Genomic DNA, 16,169 nt, shown 5'->3' with positions numbered 1-16,169 from the left:
TAAATGGATGGATGGATGGATGGATGGATGGATGGATGGATGGATGGATGGATGAATGAACAGCGCGGTAAGTGTTAGAGAAAAAAATTATCGAAGAATGTCAAGATCACCTTCAGGTTTGATGATTCACTGGAAGGACTCACAGGACTCAGAAAAGCTATTACGCTCACAATTATGGTTTACTACAGCAAAAGAATGCAGACTTAAATCAGAAAAAAAAAAAGGTGCATAGGGCAGAGTCCATGAGACACCAAGAACAAGCTTCCAGTTGTCATCTCTCAGAGGAATCTCACAGACAGCACTTACTTCCACCAGTTGAACAATGCGTGATAACAAGCGCAAAGTGTTGCCAACCAGGACCCCCCCAACGAAGCCTTGGTTCAGGGGTTTTTATTGGTGTCAGTCACATAGGTGTGGGATTCCTGCATGACCAACTCTAGTTACTCTATCTCTGGCCTCCGTCCAGAGGTAAAACTGATACAGTGTGGCCCAGGACTTCAGGCACACAAAAACAGGCATTCATCATAAATCACATTGTTAGCATAAACAATCCATGTAAACCAAAGTCTCAGGTACACAAAGACAGTCTTGTCAGAAAGGATATTTCAAGGGCTCAGAGGTTACCTCCCAGGAACTATTCAAGGACCCTTCCTGAAGACCTTCGGAAAATGCAGAGTTTGAGGAACCCAGGCCTACTGAGTTAACCCTTTACTTATTACAGAAACTCGGTAGACTGGGGTAGGCTAAAGCAGGTCTCCCAACAGAAACAACAGCTGAGCCGCATACAAATGTAGAAGCAGCATGAGCAAAATCACTGAGGCTTGAGTGAATATGGCTCTTTGGGGGACTGAAAACTCATTCAGCTCAAGTCTCCTCTATTACAGATCCTCAAGTTTCAAGTCCCTACTACCACCCCTCCCCAACCTGCGTTTATCTTCTCTCTAGACTGTCTTTTCAAAATACTGGAAAAACACTCCTCACATAATTCCATATTCTTCTTAATCTACTTTTTATGCCATGCAGAACTTTATGCCCCTTGTCTCACAAAGCATTTCTTTCAAAATATGGTCTGTATCTATTTTGAAACTCAAAAAGTATTTATTATTTTCTTTCTTCTTTTTAACAATCTCTCCTAGGGGCACTTAAAGTAAAGTACCCTAGTTACTTCCTAGGTTGGGGAGAATGGTAGGATAGCATAAAATATTAGGAGAGAGGAATAAGTTTATATCTCAAAATATAGTCTCATTATACTCATATGTCTCCTTGCAAATTTCTCAAGAGAAAACAGAGTCTCGCCAGGTGCAGCTCACGCCTATAATCCCAGCACTTTGGGAGGCCGAGGTGGGTGGATCACCTGAAGTCAGGAGTTTTAGACCAGCCAGGTCAGCATGGTGAAACCCCCTCTCTACTAAAAATGCAAAAAAATTAGCCGAGTGTGGTGGTGGGCACCTGTAATCCCAGCTACTTGGGAGGCTGAGGCAGGAGAATCGCTTGAACCTGAGAGGTATAGGTTGCAGTGAGCCGAGACAGGAAAGAAAGAAAGAAGGAAAGAAGGAAAGAAGGAAAGAAGGAAAGAAAGAAAGAAAGAAAGAAAGAAAGAAAGAAAGAAAGAAAGAAAGAAAGAAAGAAAGAAAGAAAGAAAGAAAGAAAGACAGACGGAAAGAAAGAGAAAGAAAGAAAGAACGAACAATGTCTTCTATATCACTTGAATTCCCAGTTGCACATTGCTCATGAATTTATATTAGGCCAAGTCTGCATGGCCATGCTCCCCTATTCTCTACAATTAAATAAAATGATAAATGTGAATAGTGCTGCAATGAACATACATGTGCATGTATGTTTGTAATAGAATGATTTATATTCTTTTGGGTATATACCCACTAACGGTATTGCTGAGTCAAATGGTATTTCTGGTACTAGATCTTGAGTCATGGAATCAACCCAAATGCCCATCAATGATACACTAGATAAAGAAAATCTGGTACATATACACAATGGAATACGATGCAGTTATAAAAAGGAATGAGATCATGTCCTTTGCAGGGACATGGGTGGAGCTGGAAGCCATTATCCTCAGCAAACTAACGCAGGAACAGAAAACCAAACACCACATGTTCTCACTTATAAGTGGCAGCTGAACAATGAGAACAAATGGACAAATGAGGGAAACAACACACACTGGGGTCTGTCAGGGTGTGGGATGGGGGAAGGGAGAGTATTAGGAAAAATAGCTAATGCATGCTGGGCTTAATAACTAGATGATGGGTTGATAGGTACAGCAAGCCACCACCGCACATGTTCACCTATGTAACAAACCTGCACATCCTGCACATGTACCCCAGAACTTAAAATTAAAGCTAAAATTAACTTTTTAAATGATAAATGTGAAAACAACATACTGCCTACATTCAACAAATTCAATAAATTATTGAAACCAAACCCCGATTTTTTTTTATTTTATTTTATTTTATTTTTTTTGAGATGGAGTCTCGCTCTGTGGCCCAGGCTGGAGTGCAGTGGCTGGATTTCAGCTCACTGCAAGCTCGCCTCCAGGTTTACACCATTCTCCTGCCTCAGCCTCCCGAGTAGCTGGGACTACAGGCGCCCGCCACCTTGCCCGGCTAGTTTTTTGTATTTTTTTAGTAGAGACGGGGTTTCACTGTGTTAGCCAGGATGGTCTCGATCTCCTGACCTCGTGATCCGCCCGTCTCGGCCTCCCGAAGTGCTGGGATTACAGGATTGAGCCACCGCCCCCGGCCCAAACCCCAATATTTTAAGCATCATTTCCAAATTTACCTCTTCATCAAAAGGGATAACAATTTCAGTGTGTATAGACCTCAAGTCTTTTTTTTTTTTTTTTTGAGACGGAGTCTCCTCTGTCACCCAGGCTGGAGGGCAGTAGCATGATCTCGGCTCACTGCAACCTCTGTCTCCTGGGTTCAAGCAATTCTCCTTTCTCAGCCTCCCCAGTAGCTGGGACTACAGGGGCCTGCCACCACGCCTGGCTAATTTTTGTAGTTTTAGTAGAGACGGGATTGCACCTTGTTGGTCAGGCTGGTCTCAAACTGCTGACCTCAGGTGATCCAACCTCCTCGGCCTCCCAAAGTGCTGGGATTACAGGCGTGAGCCACCGTGCCCAGCTAGAGCTCAAGTCTTGAGTGAAGTATACTTTCTTAACATTCAGAGTATTTGAAAAATTTAATTAGGAGGTCATTAGGCTGAAACAACTCCAGCACCATGGGTCCCTTACTAGTAAACCAAAACCTAACTCAATGTCAACAGTAAAATGAAACTTAAGCTTAATCAATCAGAAACCACCAACTAACCTCTAACTAGGGACTTTCCACTTTAACCAATCAAATATTTTTTTTGTCTTGCTTCCACAAACACCTTATAAAAGTTTTCCCATCAAACCCCCTTGGTGGAGTCCTGGACTGCTTGAGGTCTGGCACTGCCCAATTCATGAATCTCTGCCTGGACAAATAAATTCTTCCAAATTTTAATGTGCCTAAGTTTATCTTTTAACAAAAGCAACCAAATTTTACAAAAGTTAAAAACTAAAACTAAAATTTTCCACAGGAAAATATTGGGGCAGGGGAGGTAAGTTAAACTGGGTTGTGTAGCTAAAGCCAAAACCAGATTAAGTGAGGCCTAATGAGAACGAGGCAGAGGCCTGAGACAAATCTCGTATACCCTTTTCACCCTGGCATTGCTTTGCTTAGAGTCCATCAGAGTCTGTATTTAAAGTGATAAAATGTGAACACATTTACTAAGGAAATTCCTGTGCTTTCTCATGTAATGATATAGGCTCCATGCATGGTTAGTGGTATTGAGAATGATGCATAAGAGGCCGGGCGTGGTGGCTCACACCCATAATCCCAGTACTTTGGGAGACTGAGGTGGGTGGATCACCTGAGGTCCGGAGTTTGAGATCAGCCTCAACATGGAGAAACCCCATCTCTACTAAAAATTCAAAATTAGCCGGGCGTGGTGCTGCATGCCTGTAATTCCAGCTACTTGGGAGGCTGAGGCAGGAGAATTGCTTGAACCTGGGAGGCAGAGGTTGCGGTGTGCCGAGATTGCGCCATTGCACTCCAGCCTGGGCAACAAGAGTGAAACTCCGTCTCAAAAAAAAAAAAAAAAAAAAGAGAATGACACATATGAGAACCAGGAAAAAAAGAGACAAGGATTGCTAAAAGAAAGAGAGACTGCAAATGTGGGTTTGGGTGAATTTCTGTGAACTTAATACTTTTTGAAAGCTGTATGAGAGACTGAAAAGGATAATAAAACATTAAAGTTGACCAGGCGTGGTGGCTCACACCTGTAATCCCAGCACTTTGCGAGGCTGAGGCAGGCGGATCACCTGAGGTCAAGAGTTCAAGAAAAAAAAAAAAAAAAATTAAAGTTGATATTACTGCTCAACTTCAAAGCCACCTCTCTCACAAGATTAATTCACAAGCAAAAGCAGAGGCTTTATTTATTTAATTTATTTTTATTTTCATTTTTTCTTGAGATGGAGTCCCACTCTGTCACCCAGCTGGAGTGCATTGGGGTCATCTCGGCTCACTGCAACCTACGGCCCCCAGATTCAAGCGATTCTCCTGCCTCAGCCTCCCAAGTAGCTGGGATTACAGGCACCTGCCACCATGCCCAGCTAATTTTTGTATTTTTAGTAGAGGCAAGGGTTTCACCATCTTGGCCAGGCTGGTCTTGAACTCCTGACTTCATGATCCACCCGTCTTGACCTCCCAAAGTGCTAAGCCACCCCGCCCGGCCCACGAGGTTTTATTTTAAATGTAAACATTTCAAAGACTACAGCATGACCTTGAACATCATCTCTTTAAAAGAAAACAAGCTGTGAGAAGCTAAAAGCTTGTGATTTTAATGAGGGTTAACGATGATAACGTAAAGCTTTTTTGCATATAATAGTTCATTTATTACAACAGCTCATGCTTGTCTGCTGAGCCACCTGTTTCATATCCAAGACACAGTAAGTATCTTTTAGTAGAAAGTCTTAAGTTACTCTAAGACATTCTAAATTTGGATCAATGTTATCATCTTACACAATGAGCCAAAATTCAAATGTATGGATTGCTTCTCTCCCCATCAGCCTTATGTCGATCGTCAAAGGAAACCAGAGAAAATTGGGTGAAGGATGGTTTCCACATTATCCCGGAGCTAACTTTAAAGATAGCCTATTCCAAAATCAGGTCAAAGACATAATTATTCTGTTAGCAAAACACGGAAACACACAACAATTTTAAGGAGCAAGAGAAAATGTTAATATGTTCTGAAATTCCCACTAGCATAACTGACCAAAACAATCCCAAAATTCTCCAAATTTTAAATCACATTAATTACAAATGACAACCACAATTAATATAAACTGTAATGGTCTAAACTAATTTGACTAAGCATGCAATGCAATGTTGGCAAGGTCAGGCTTTTGTGCTCAATTACTGTTCATTCATCCTGATTTTAAAGAAACTGTTTTGTTTTGTGAGAAGGAACAATGATCCCAATATCCTAAGAACAATGAACCAACGTGAAAAGTTAGACAACAATCCAGTGGCATGGGATGTGGAGGGGGGGCGCTGCACTTAGTTAAAATCCTATGAACACACAAGTAAACACCGAAGATCACTTGTGAATTGAGTCTGTTTATCACAAATCAGTAAATCTGTCTCTGTAGCAGTTTGTGACTCAGTTGCATGTATGAAAGCATCAGAAGTGTGGTCAGCACAGGAAAAATCTGTTCCCTGGGAATAATGACAATGATGGGTGGTGGTAGAAGTAGCAAATAACCAAAATGGTCATTGGCGGTGGCATGACACAGAGTAACACTCGTGACACTGAGGGTCTAGACATTGAACCTTACTGTTTTACGATCTGGAAAAATTAGGGGTGATCCTTTTTGGAGGCAGACCCTTTCTGATTCTCTTCTGTTGGAATGAAGGAAAAGTTCAGTATACCAAGAGACAAAAACAGGCTGAAAGAGGTTTTTATTGTCAATTAAAAAAACAAACAAACAAACAAAAAAACACTGCAGCAAGTATCTTCCAGGCATATCTAACCTGCTGCTATCCTCTGCCTTAAAGTAGGAGTTTTTAGTTATCCAATTGGTCCAGAACCCCAGAACTGCGCAGTTTGTTCGTTCTTAGGGAAGATACAGAAGAGATATCTGCTACCTGCACCAGCAGGGCTGGGTGACCATTCCAAAGGAAGGAAATGTTCTAACCTCTGTTATTGCTTTCCTCAGAGCAGAAACCGTGGGCCAGCGGTGCTATCTAGTCACAGCTTTCTTACTGAACCATGACAATGAGGAATAGGTGGGTTTGTTTCTTAAATAAAAATATTAAAAAGTAAAACACAAAAATTAAGCAGGAAAGCGTAATTTTTAGATAAATGCTTACTTTTCACACACAGTGAAAATAGCAGATATCGCTGCTATTAGTAGCAGATATATATTCTGTATCTTCCCTAAGGACAAACAAACTGAGCCGTTCTGGGGCTCTGGACCAATTGGATAACTAAATGCGTGAACGTACTCTTCCTCGATTTTCCCAAGTACACAGACTGTATTCTGGACTGTGCAGCAGTGTCCATTACATGTATAATCCCTATAAAAACTCTGTGCAATTGACATTGTTATGACATTCACACTCACCAGTATGTGAAACTTTTTAAACTGCAAATGTCAGAAGCCCAGTAAAAATTAACTGGGAAAAAAACAGAAAATCCAATAATTCACATTTCTGCAAACAAACCAAATGCCCATCAACTGATAAATGGATAAAGAAAACAGGGTATATCCATCCAATGAAGTATTATTCAGCCACAAAAAGGAAGAATATAGTGATATATACTACAACATGAATGAACTTTGAAAACAACCACCACCTTTTATCCTCATTGCTATAATTCAACATTTGATCCATTGATCCCACCATTTCTCACTGTTCATCAGCTTTCTCTTGGCTTCATGTCCAGAGCGCCTTGTCTAGCCTAGATTTCACGGTCCCCTCCTTATAATCACTCTTCTGCAAACATCCATAACTCCTTTGCCCCTCTTTCCCTCAGTCATCCTTGCCTAGTGTGTTAGTACACTTGGGCTGCCATAACAAAATACCATAAGCCGGGTGATTTAAACAACGGAAATGTATTTTCTCACAGTTCTGGAAACTAGCAGTCCCAGATCAAGGTCTGGTAGAGTCTGTCCTTGGAAAGGGCTCTCCTCCTGTCTTGTAGATGACTGCCTTTTCACAGTCCTCACATGATGAGGAGAGAGGGAAAGCCCAAAAGCTCTCTGGTGTCTCTTCTTATGAGGAACCTAATCCTATCAGAGCTCCACCCTCAGGATTTTATTAAACTTAATTACTGCCTTACTCCAAATGCAGCAACATTGGGGGTTGGAGCTTCAACATATGAATTTTTTCTTTTTCTTTTCTTTCTTTTTTTTTTTTTTTGTTTTGAGACAAGGTCTTGCTCTGTCACTCAGGCTGGAGTGCAGTCACCCAATCTTGGCTCACTGCAACCTCCACCTCCTGGGTTCAAGTGAATCTCGTACCCCAGCCTCCTGAGTAGCCGGGATTACAGGCATACGCCACTGCAGCTGACTGTTTTGTATTTTTAGTATAGACAGGGTTTCACCATGTTGGCCAGGCTGATCTCAAACTCCTGGCCTCAAGTGATCCTCCCGCTTCAGCCTCCCAAAGTGCTGGGATTACAGGCATGAGCCACCGTGCCAGCTGAGCTTCGGCATATGAATTTGAAGGATGGAGGGACAAAATTAGTCCATGGCACCTGGAAAACCCCAACCCCAGATGAATCCTACCATTCGCTTTTTCCATGCCTGCACCAAACAGGTACAAATTTGCTAGAAAAAAAAGTCACCCAACTGAATAGACTGGTTTCTCTTGAAATTCATGATCACAAACTTCAAAGGGCATGTAGCAAGGCACCACTGTCCAGCAATCCCACTGTGTTTCTTGAGTAAACTTACTCTTCCATCTCCCAAAATAACTTCCTCCCTTAACTTCACATACCTTCTTTTCCCCATTTATTCTCAGCTGCTCCCCTTGCCTCAAAATTCACTAGAGACTGAAGCCAAATAAATTTTTCCCATCCTCCCTTAAGCAAACCTTCTAATTCACCTGCATCTGGCTAGGCACAGTGGCTTATGCCTGTAATCCTACTACTTTGGGAGGCAGGTGGATCACCTGAGGTCAGGAGTTTGAGAACACCCTGGCCAACATGGTGAAACCCCATCTTTACTAAAAATAAAAATTAAAATAATTAGCTGGGTGTGGTGCCACACACCTGTAATCCCAACTAGTAGGGAGACTGAGGCAGGAGACTAGCTTGAATCCAGGAGGTGGAGGTTGCAGTGAGCTGAGATCATGCCACTGCACTCCAGCCTGGGCAACAAAATGAGACTCTGTCAAAAAAAAAGAAAGGAAGGAAAGAAGGGAGGGAGGGAGAGAGGGAGGGAGGGAGGGAAGGGAGGGATTCACCCGCATCTGTTCTCAGCCTTACACTCTCTGATATCCCAATGAAAGAAATTTCCCTCCTCCTCTGTGTATAACTGGATGTTGAATGAGTGCTTTTCCCATCATCTCAGAATTTGAGTTAAGTTAACTGAAAACAATGAGTAATAATTGCCCCCAACACTCTGTAAAATCTAAGATAGCAGAATTAGTCCATAATTATCAACTCCTATCACTCATTGCAGCCAAAAAGCTGAATAGTAGAAATTTGGAACATGGATTGATGAGAGGCATTGAGGTAGAGAGTTGCCAGCCTAGTTAGAAATGATGTGACATTTTTCTCCCCTCTGTGGAGGAAGACAGAGTCCCTCTTCCCTATCTTCCCCTCCAAACTAAGCAATAGAAGCCTAAGAGAACCACAGTAGAGAATGAGGAAAAGATTGGCATCTCCCTCTCCAACTAGACATTTATTAAGCTGTACAATAGTCCTGTGCTATCATGAGTTAGAAGCCAAACCCAGGCCCGGGAAGAGAGTTATCAGGAAGTCTTGCCACATGTCCCCTAGAGTTAGACTAAGTCTTAATATAGTTTAAATCCATTTTTTTTTTTTTTTTTTTTTTTTTTTTTTTTTTTTTGAGACTGAGTCTGGCTCTGTCGCCCAGGCTGGAGTGCAGTGGCCGGATCTCAGCTCACTGCAAGCTCCGCCTCCCGGGTTTACGCCATTCTCCTGCCTCAGCCTCCAGAGTAGCTGGGACCACAGGCGCCCGCCACCTCGCCCGGCTAATTTTTTGTATTTTTTAGTAGAGACGGGGTTTCACCGTGTTAGCCAGGATGGTCTCGATCTCCTGACCTTGTGATCCGCCCGTCTCAGCCTCCCAAAGTGCTGGGATTACAGGCTTGAGCCACCGTGCCCGGCTTAAATCCATTTTTTGATGTTTGATTCCTGGTCATTTTTAATGCTCACCACTTTCTCTTCCCCTTGTGGCCCACATCTGGGCAAGCTGATAAGAAAGCTCAGGTGCTCCCTCCTTTGGCACTCGTGGGAGATTCTAACCACACAAGCCTCTGCCTCCCCATACGCAGGGACCCTCACCCCCCCAACCCCACCCAATTACCAGAAGAAAAACTCCAAGCCAATCTCCCTTTCCTACTCTCTCAAGTCACCTTTAGACCAGCTTGTGAAGCCTGTCCTGCTCTCCCTAAGAAGCCTCATTATGAAAGAAATACACCTGGCTGGGGGAAGTGGCTCACGCCTGTAATCCTAGCACTTTGAGAGGCCAAGGCAGGCAGATTGCTTGAGCTCAGGAGTTCAAGACCAGCCCGGGCTACATGGTGAAACCCCGTCTCTAATAAAATACAAATAATTAGCCAGGCGTGGTGGCATGTTCCTGTAGTCCCAGCTACTCGGGAGGCTGAGGCAGAAGAATCACTTGAACCCAGGAGGCAGAGGTTGCAGTGAGCCAAGATCGCACCACTGCACTCCAGCCTGGGCAACAAGAGCAAAACTTCATCTCAAAAAAGGAACAAAACGGTACAATAGACCCCCAGGAGCAGAGGCTGCGAGAGTCACAAAAGATCACCCAGAGAGCACCCACATTGGAAAACAGTGTAGTTTGGCAGTCCTAGCAGAGGTCACCATGTAACCCATACCTATAACCCATATCATGGCCAGATTTTGGATGTCTGTAGTAATGGCAGAAATGGAAAACATCCAGTGTTGTTCAAAGAATTCCATTGGCTCCAGAAATTGAATTATTTCAACCTTCCTCTATTCTATTATCCTATGTCTCAATCCTGAATTATGGAGGCAGGAGGAGGCAAAAAAACCAAAAAACAAACAAACAAAAAAAACTCGTGAATGAACAAATTAGACTCTTTCTTCACCTCCCTGAGTAGTAGAGAGGAGAGGTCTTGAATTGCATGAGAGGCCTGTGGCTTCTGCTTAGGCTTAAAAATCTGGAGAGAGCATCCCACTCTTAGAGCAACAAAAACAATCACAACAGTAACAACAACAAAACCAGACCATCGGAAAATTCACAACTCTTCTTGAACCCATCAGAGAGCTGAAGAGACAGAAAAACCTACTAACCAGAAATCTTAGGAAAGATGGGCACCTGCAAAGGGAGCTGGGGCATGAGCTCTTGCCACCTAGCGCAGTCACCACCAAACACTGGCAAGAAGAAGAATTCAACCAAATGCTTTAATTGCTTAAACCTGAGTATGGGCTACTATGAATTGTGTCCCTCCACAATTCATATTTTGAAGCCCTAATCCCCAATATGATAATGTTTGGAGATGGAGCCTTTGGGAGGTAATTAGGTCTAGAAGAAGGTGTGAGGGTATCTTCATACAGGGATTAATACCCTTATAAGAAAAGACTGGGGAACTTGCTCACATTTTCTCTATCTCCCTTCCATCCTCTGTCCCTCCTTCCCTCTCTCTCCTTCTCCTTCCCTGCTTTCTCTTTCCCTCTCCCTCTCTGCCTCTTTCTCTCCCCTATAACCCTGCTCTCTCTTTCCTTGTAAGGACACAAAGAGAAAGTGACCAACTACAAGCCAGAAGAGGATCCCTACCAGGAACTGGATTGGCCAGCCCCTTGATCTTGGACTTTCCAGCCTCCAGAAGTATAAGAAATACATTTCTGGGCCAGGTGCGGTGGCTCACGCCTGTAATCCCAGCACTTTGGGAGTCCAAGGCGGGCAGATTACAAGGTCAGAAGTTCGAGACCACCCTGACCAACATGGTAAAACCCCATCTCTACTAAAACACAAAAATTAGCCCAGCATGGTGGTGCACACCTGTAATCCCAGCTTACTAAGGAGGCTGAGGCAGGAGAACCACTTGAACCCAAGAGATGGAAGTTACAGTGAGCTGAGATCACACCACTGCACTCCAGCCTGGGTGACAAAGCAAGACTCTGTCTCAAAAAAAGAAAGAAAGAAATACGTTTCTGTTGTTTAAGCCAACCAGTCTATGGCCTTCTGGCTCAAGCTGACTAAGACAGCTACCCAGAGAATATAGAATCCCTGGGGACCACAGACACAAGAGGAATTTGCAATCACTCAAAAGCTCATCTCCATGGACCTCACTGGACCTTACAAAAAAGACTCAGGTAAGAGCAAGAATCCTGAGAAAGTGTCCCTCGTGGTGTAGGCCTGGGGAAGGAGTACACAGTCACTGCGGGAAAGGCAGAAGCCTCACTGGATGCTTCTTCCCCATCTCTCCAAAGGAATAGAAGCCTTAGGCGCTGTGGGAAGGCAATAAACACCATTAGCCCAAGACATTGTGAAAAGCAGCCACACACAGTGGAGCATGCCTGTAGTCCCAGCTGCTCCAGACGCTGAGGTGGCAGGACCCCTTGAGCCCAGGAATTTGAATCCAGCCAGGGCAACATAGTGAAACCCCCCCTCCCCCAAAAGGAAGAGAGAGAAAGAGAGAAGGAAGGAGGGAAGGAAGGGAGGGAGGGAGGGAGGGAGGGAGGGAGGGAGGGAGGGGAAGGGAAGGTGGGAGGGTGGCAGAGAGGGAGGGAAAAGAAAGGAGAAAGGGGAGGCAAGGGGAGGGGAGAGAGGGAGGGGAAGGGAGAGGAGGGGAGTGGAGAGAGAGAGGGGAGGGGAGGGAAGGGGAGAGAGGGAGGGGAGGGGAGGGGAGGGAAGGGGAGAGAGGGAGGGGAGGGGAGGGGACGGGAGAGAGGGAGAGGAGGGGAGGGAAGGAAAGGGAAGGGAAGGGAAGGGGAAAAAAGGAAAAAGAAAGAAAAAGCTGTGGAAACATTACAGCTCAGGGAAGAAACAGAACAAGACTCTCTACCCCTGGGGAAGGGGCAGTATGAATGCTGGGCTCAGAATGACAGCTGGGATGGGAGTATGAACCCAGAGAATGCCACCGGCACCCAAGACCCTGAGACACAGTGCCTGCCTGAGACTGAGGGTTAATCAGAACAACAGACAGCACAAGCCCCTGACTTCCCACCTCCAGGCTAACAAGCTGCTAGTGACAAGTAACAATGACCTCCTGCTAGGAGAGAGTATGGATAGGTGTCTCTGAGGTGGCAAGGGAAGCAGGAAACAGATTGCATACTCAAGTGAATTCTGAAGAGAATTTTAGTTACAGAGTGGCAGGCAGATTCCAGGACTAACAAGAGTGCTGCAGCACTGAGGGACTAGCGACCATGGGGAACTGTTAAGGCCGGAGCAGCAAGGAGGAGAAGCAGTAGAACTGGAGTGAGAGTTGGAAGCAAGCAAACAGGGCCTGCCTAGTAGGAGCCACAGTGGCAGAGAAATACAGCCACTAATACAGCCACTGCCTCGCCATAAGGAATTATGGCTTCCTAACTTTTAGTGTGTCTCTTCTCTTGTATCTCCCGCTGGTACTTCCCATTGGCTGATCCAACCAATAGCCAGAGGGCCAGGGAGTTGGGGCATTGCAATCCATAATGATCAGTTCCCTGGGGCATAGAGCAAAGCCAAGGAAGGTAGAGAATGGATGGATGGAAGCAAATGAAAATACCTAGCATAATACATGCTCACGCTCCTCCTGCATCAACACAACGCTGGCTCCAACTTCATAGCCATGGCAGCCTCTCCCTCCACAGGGTTCAGACCAGGCTGTCTTCTCTTTTCTCTCCACTCCCTCTCTCTAATCTCTACTCCCACAGTGATTACTTTTGTATTTACATTACCCTAGTCCTCTCCTCTGCGTCCTGCACTCAGATCCAACTGTCTGCTGACAGCTACACTCCGGTGCCTCAGACCTTGCATTTCTGACCCATCTGAGCCTATTAATGGTCTTAATTCTTCTCTCTCTGTATCCAATTCATCAGCAAGTCTGATCAATTCCACCTCTAAAATATATACCAAATCTGCCCATCCTTTCTTCTTGTCACCCCTGCCACCACATCAGTCCATGCCATCACATTACTCCTAATCACAACATTTCTCTCTTGTTCTCCTCTGATCCATTCTAGACCTGGCAGCCAGAGGGACCATCTTAAAATGTAGACTAGATCATGCTACTTCCCTGTTTAAACTTTCTGCTGTTTTCCCAAATCCCATGCTATGCTTTGCCTTCCTCTTCTACTTCGTACCCACCTGCTTACTACTCTCCTGCTTACTACTCTCTAGTGACACTGGCTTTTCCACATCCTCAGAGAAGCCAAATTCTCTCCTGACTCGGGGTGCCCCTCCCGCTACAAGTCACTGCTCCTGCCTGGCCCCCATGTTCCAGAAGGTGTCTTCTTCTTCTTCTCGTCCTTCAGATTGGCTAAAATATCTCCTCAGGAGTGCATTCCCTGGCCACTGTTTTTGAAGTTTGTCCTCTCTCCATCCCAGTATTCTCTTTTTACCTAGTTTATTTCCTTCTTAGTATTAACCACATAATAATTTATCTGTTTATGTTTGATTGTTTTTGTCAGTCTCTCGTTAGAATGCAAGCTCCATAAAGCAAGGATTATGCCCTATGGCTCTCTTGACATCTCTATGGTCTCAAGCCAACACAGTGCCTGGCATAAAATAAGTATTCAATAAATATTAGAGCACCTTATCATGCTTTCCATATGCTAGGGACTATCCTTAGTTTCATAAAAATAAGACTGCATTAAGTCTGCATAACAACCCTGGGAGGTAGGTATTTACTATCATTGCCATTTATAAAACAGGAAACTGAGGTATAGAAAGGGTAAGTACCTTATCAAGAGTCACATGTTTAGGAGGGGAAAGAGGTAAGATGCAAACCCAGGCAATCTGATGCCAGAGACAGCACTTTTAACCACTATGCAATACCTATTCCCACATTCACTTCCACAGATGAATTAATAACTACATAAATAAATTAATAAAGTGGAAGGACAGACATAGATTGTATCCATAAGTCTGCCTAGGGAAGTAAAGAGGATAGTACTGAAGACTGAGTTTGTCTGATTGATACATGTGAGGAGTGTGTGCCAAGCACAGAGAATCATACCTGCAAAGCCACAGAGGCAAGAGAAAGTGGTGCAAGGGAACAAGCAGTTCAGTTTACTTGGAGTATAAAGTGAAAAGAGGGCGGGAAGGAAAGGGTAGTAAGAAAAAGTTGATGAGGCCAATAGGAAAGGAAAGGTTTATAGTCCATGCAAAGCAGTTTAAATTCTATCCTTAAAGACTTAGGAAGCCACTAAAAAAATGTAATCAGGATGGAGACACAATTCTATTTGTGTTTGAGAAAGATCCTTCTGGTAGCGGTGTAGAGCAGACTTCCTTAGAGTTGAGTAGGCTACATTCTTACAAGACAAAAACTTTTTCCTGAACACTTCAGGGTCTGCTGATACTTTTAATTATAATGTTACTATATAACAAAATATAACTTCCATAGTGTTACAGCTTTCAGTCATAAAAGCAATATAAATGTATACCCTGTCTAAACTAAACTACAAACTAAATTAAAATGTAGTTAAAGGGCCGGGCTCTGTGGCTCATGCCTGTAATCCTAGCACTTTGTGAGGCCAAGGCAGGCAAATCACCTGAGGTCGGGAGTTGGAGACCAGCCTGGCCAACATAGTGAAACCCCGTCTCTACTAAAAATACAAAAATTAACTGGGCGTGATGGTGCACATCTGTAGTCCTAGCTACTTGGGAGGCTGAGGCAGAAGAATTGCTTGAATCCAGGAGGCGGAGGTTGCAGTGAGCCAAGATTACATCACTGCTCTCCAGCCTGGGCAACAGAGCAAGACTCCATTTCAAAAAAAAAAAAAGTAGTTAAACACAACTTAATGCAATGATGTTTTATTTAACTGTAGTTGCTTATTCAGAGCGTGTAGTGATATTAACTATTTTGATGCAGGTTCATTGGAGTTTGAAGAAAAGGGAAAAGGAGATCTGAGAAGTTGCTAGTGGATTTAAGTTGGATCATTTTTAATGCCCTTCAACAATCATAGGTAAATAAATTCCTTTTAAATTATATTTTGGCTGTTGAACTATACTTGAGGGAAACATAACTCTACTTCCAGAATAACATCTCAGACTGAACCTCATGGATTATAGCTTCAGTAGTAACAACTACAAGAATTTAAACGTTTTATATTTTTGTTTCTACGCTAATCTAAAAATGCTTCATATAAACATATAAACGTATTCTGTATCATCTATATCTTCATAACAAAGCTCTGCTACAAGATTTTAGTGCCTACATTTGCTTTTGAGTTTACTATCCAATTACTACTATTTGAATTATATCAGGTTTATGTGAGGAAATGGGGGTGGGGGATTCTTAATAGGTAAATGCTGCTTTCCATTATTTCTGGCTGGATGAAAGCTAACCGATTCAAGGAGTTCAAGGAGTTCTGAAGAAGAGAAAGATGTTCAGAATACCTGGAAACTGGAGGAAGAATTAACAAAACGCTGGATAAGGCCGGGTGCGGTGGCGCACGCCTGTAATCCCTGCACTTTGGGAGGCCAGGGCGGGTGAATCACCTGAGGTCAGGAGTTATAGACCAACCTGGCCAACATGATGAAACCCCATCTCTACTAAAAATACAAAAAATTAGCCAGGCATGGTGGTGGATGCCTGTAATCCCAGCTACTCAGGAGGCCTGCGGCAGGGGAATCACTTGAACCCTGGAGGCAGAGGTTGCAGTGAACTGAGATTGTGCCACTGCACTCTAGCCTGGGCAACAAGAGCAAAACTCCGTCTTAAAAGAAAAGGAAAAGGCAGGAT

This window comes from Macaca nemestrina, chromosome 13 (assembly GCF_043159975.1).
Source record: "Macaca nemestrina isolate mMacNem1 chromosome 13, mMacNem.hap1, whole genome shotgun sequence".
NCBI lineage: Eukaryota > Metazoa > Chordata > Mammalia > Primates > Cercopithecidae > Macaca > Macaca nemestrina.
This window is presented reverse-complemented; position numbering follows the sequence as displayed.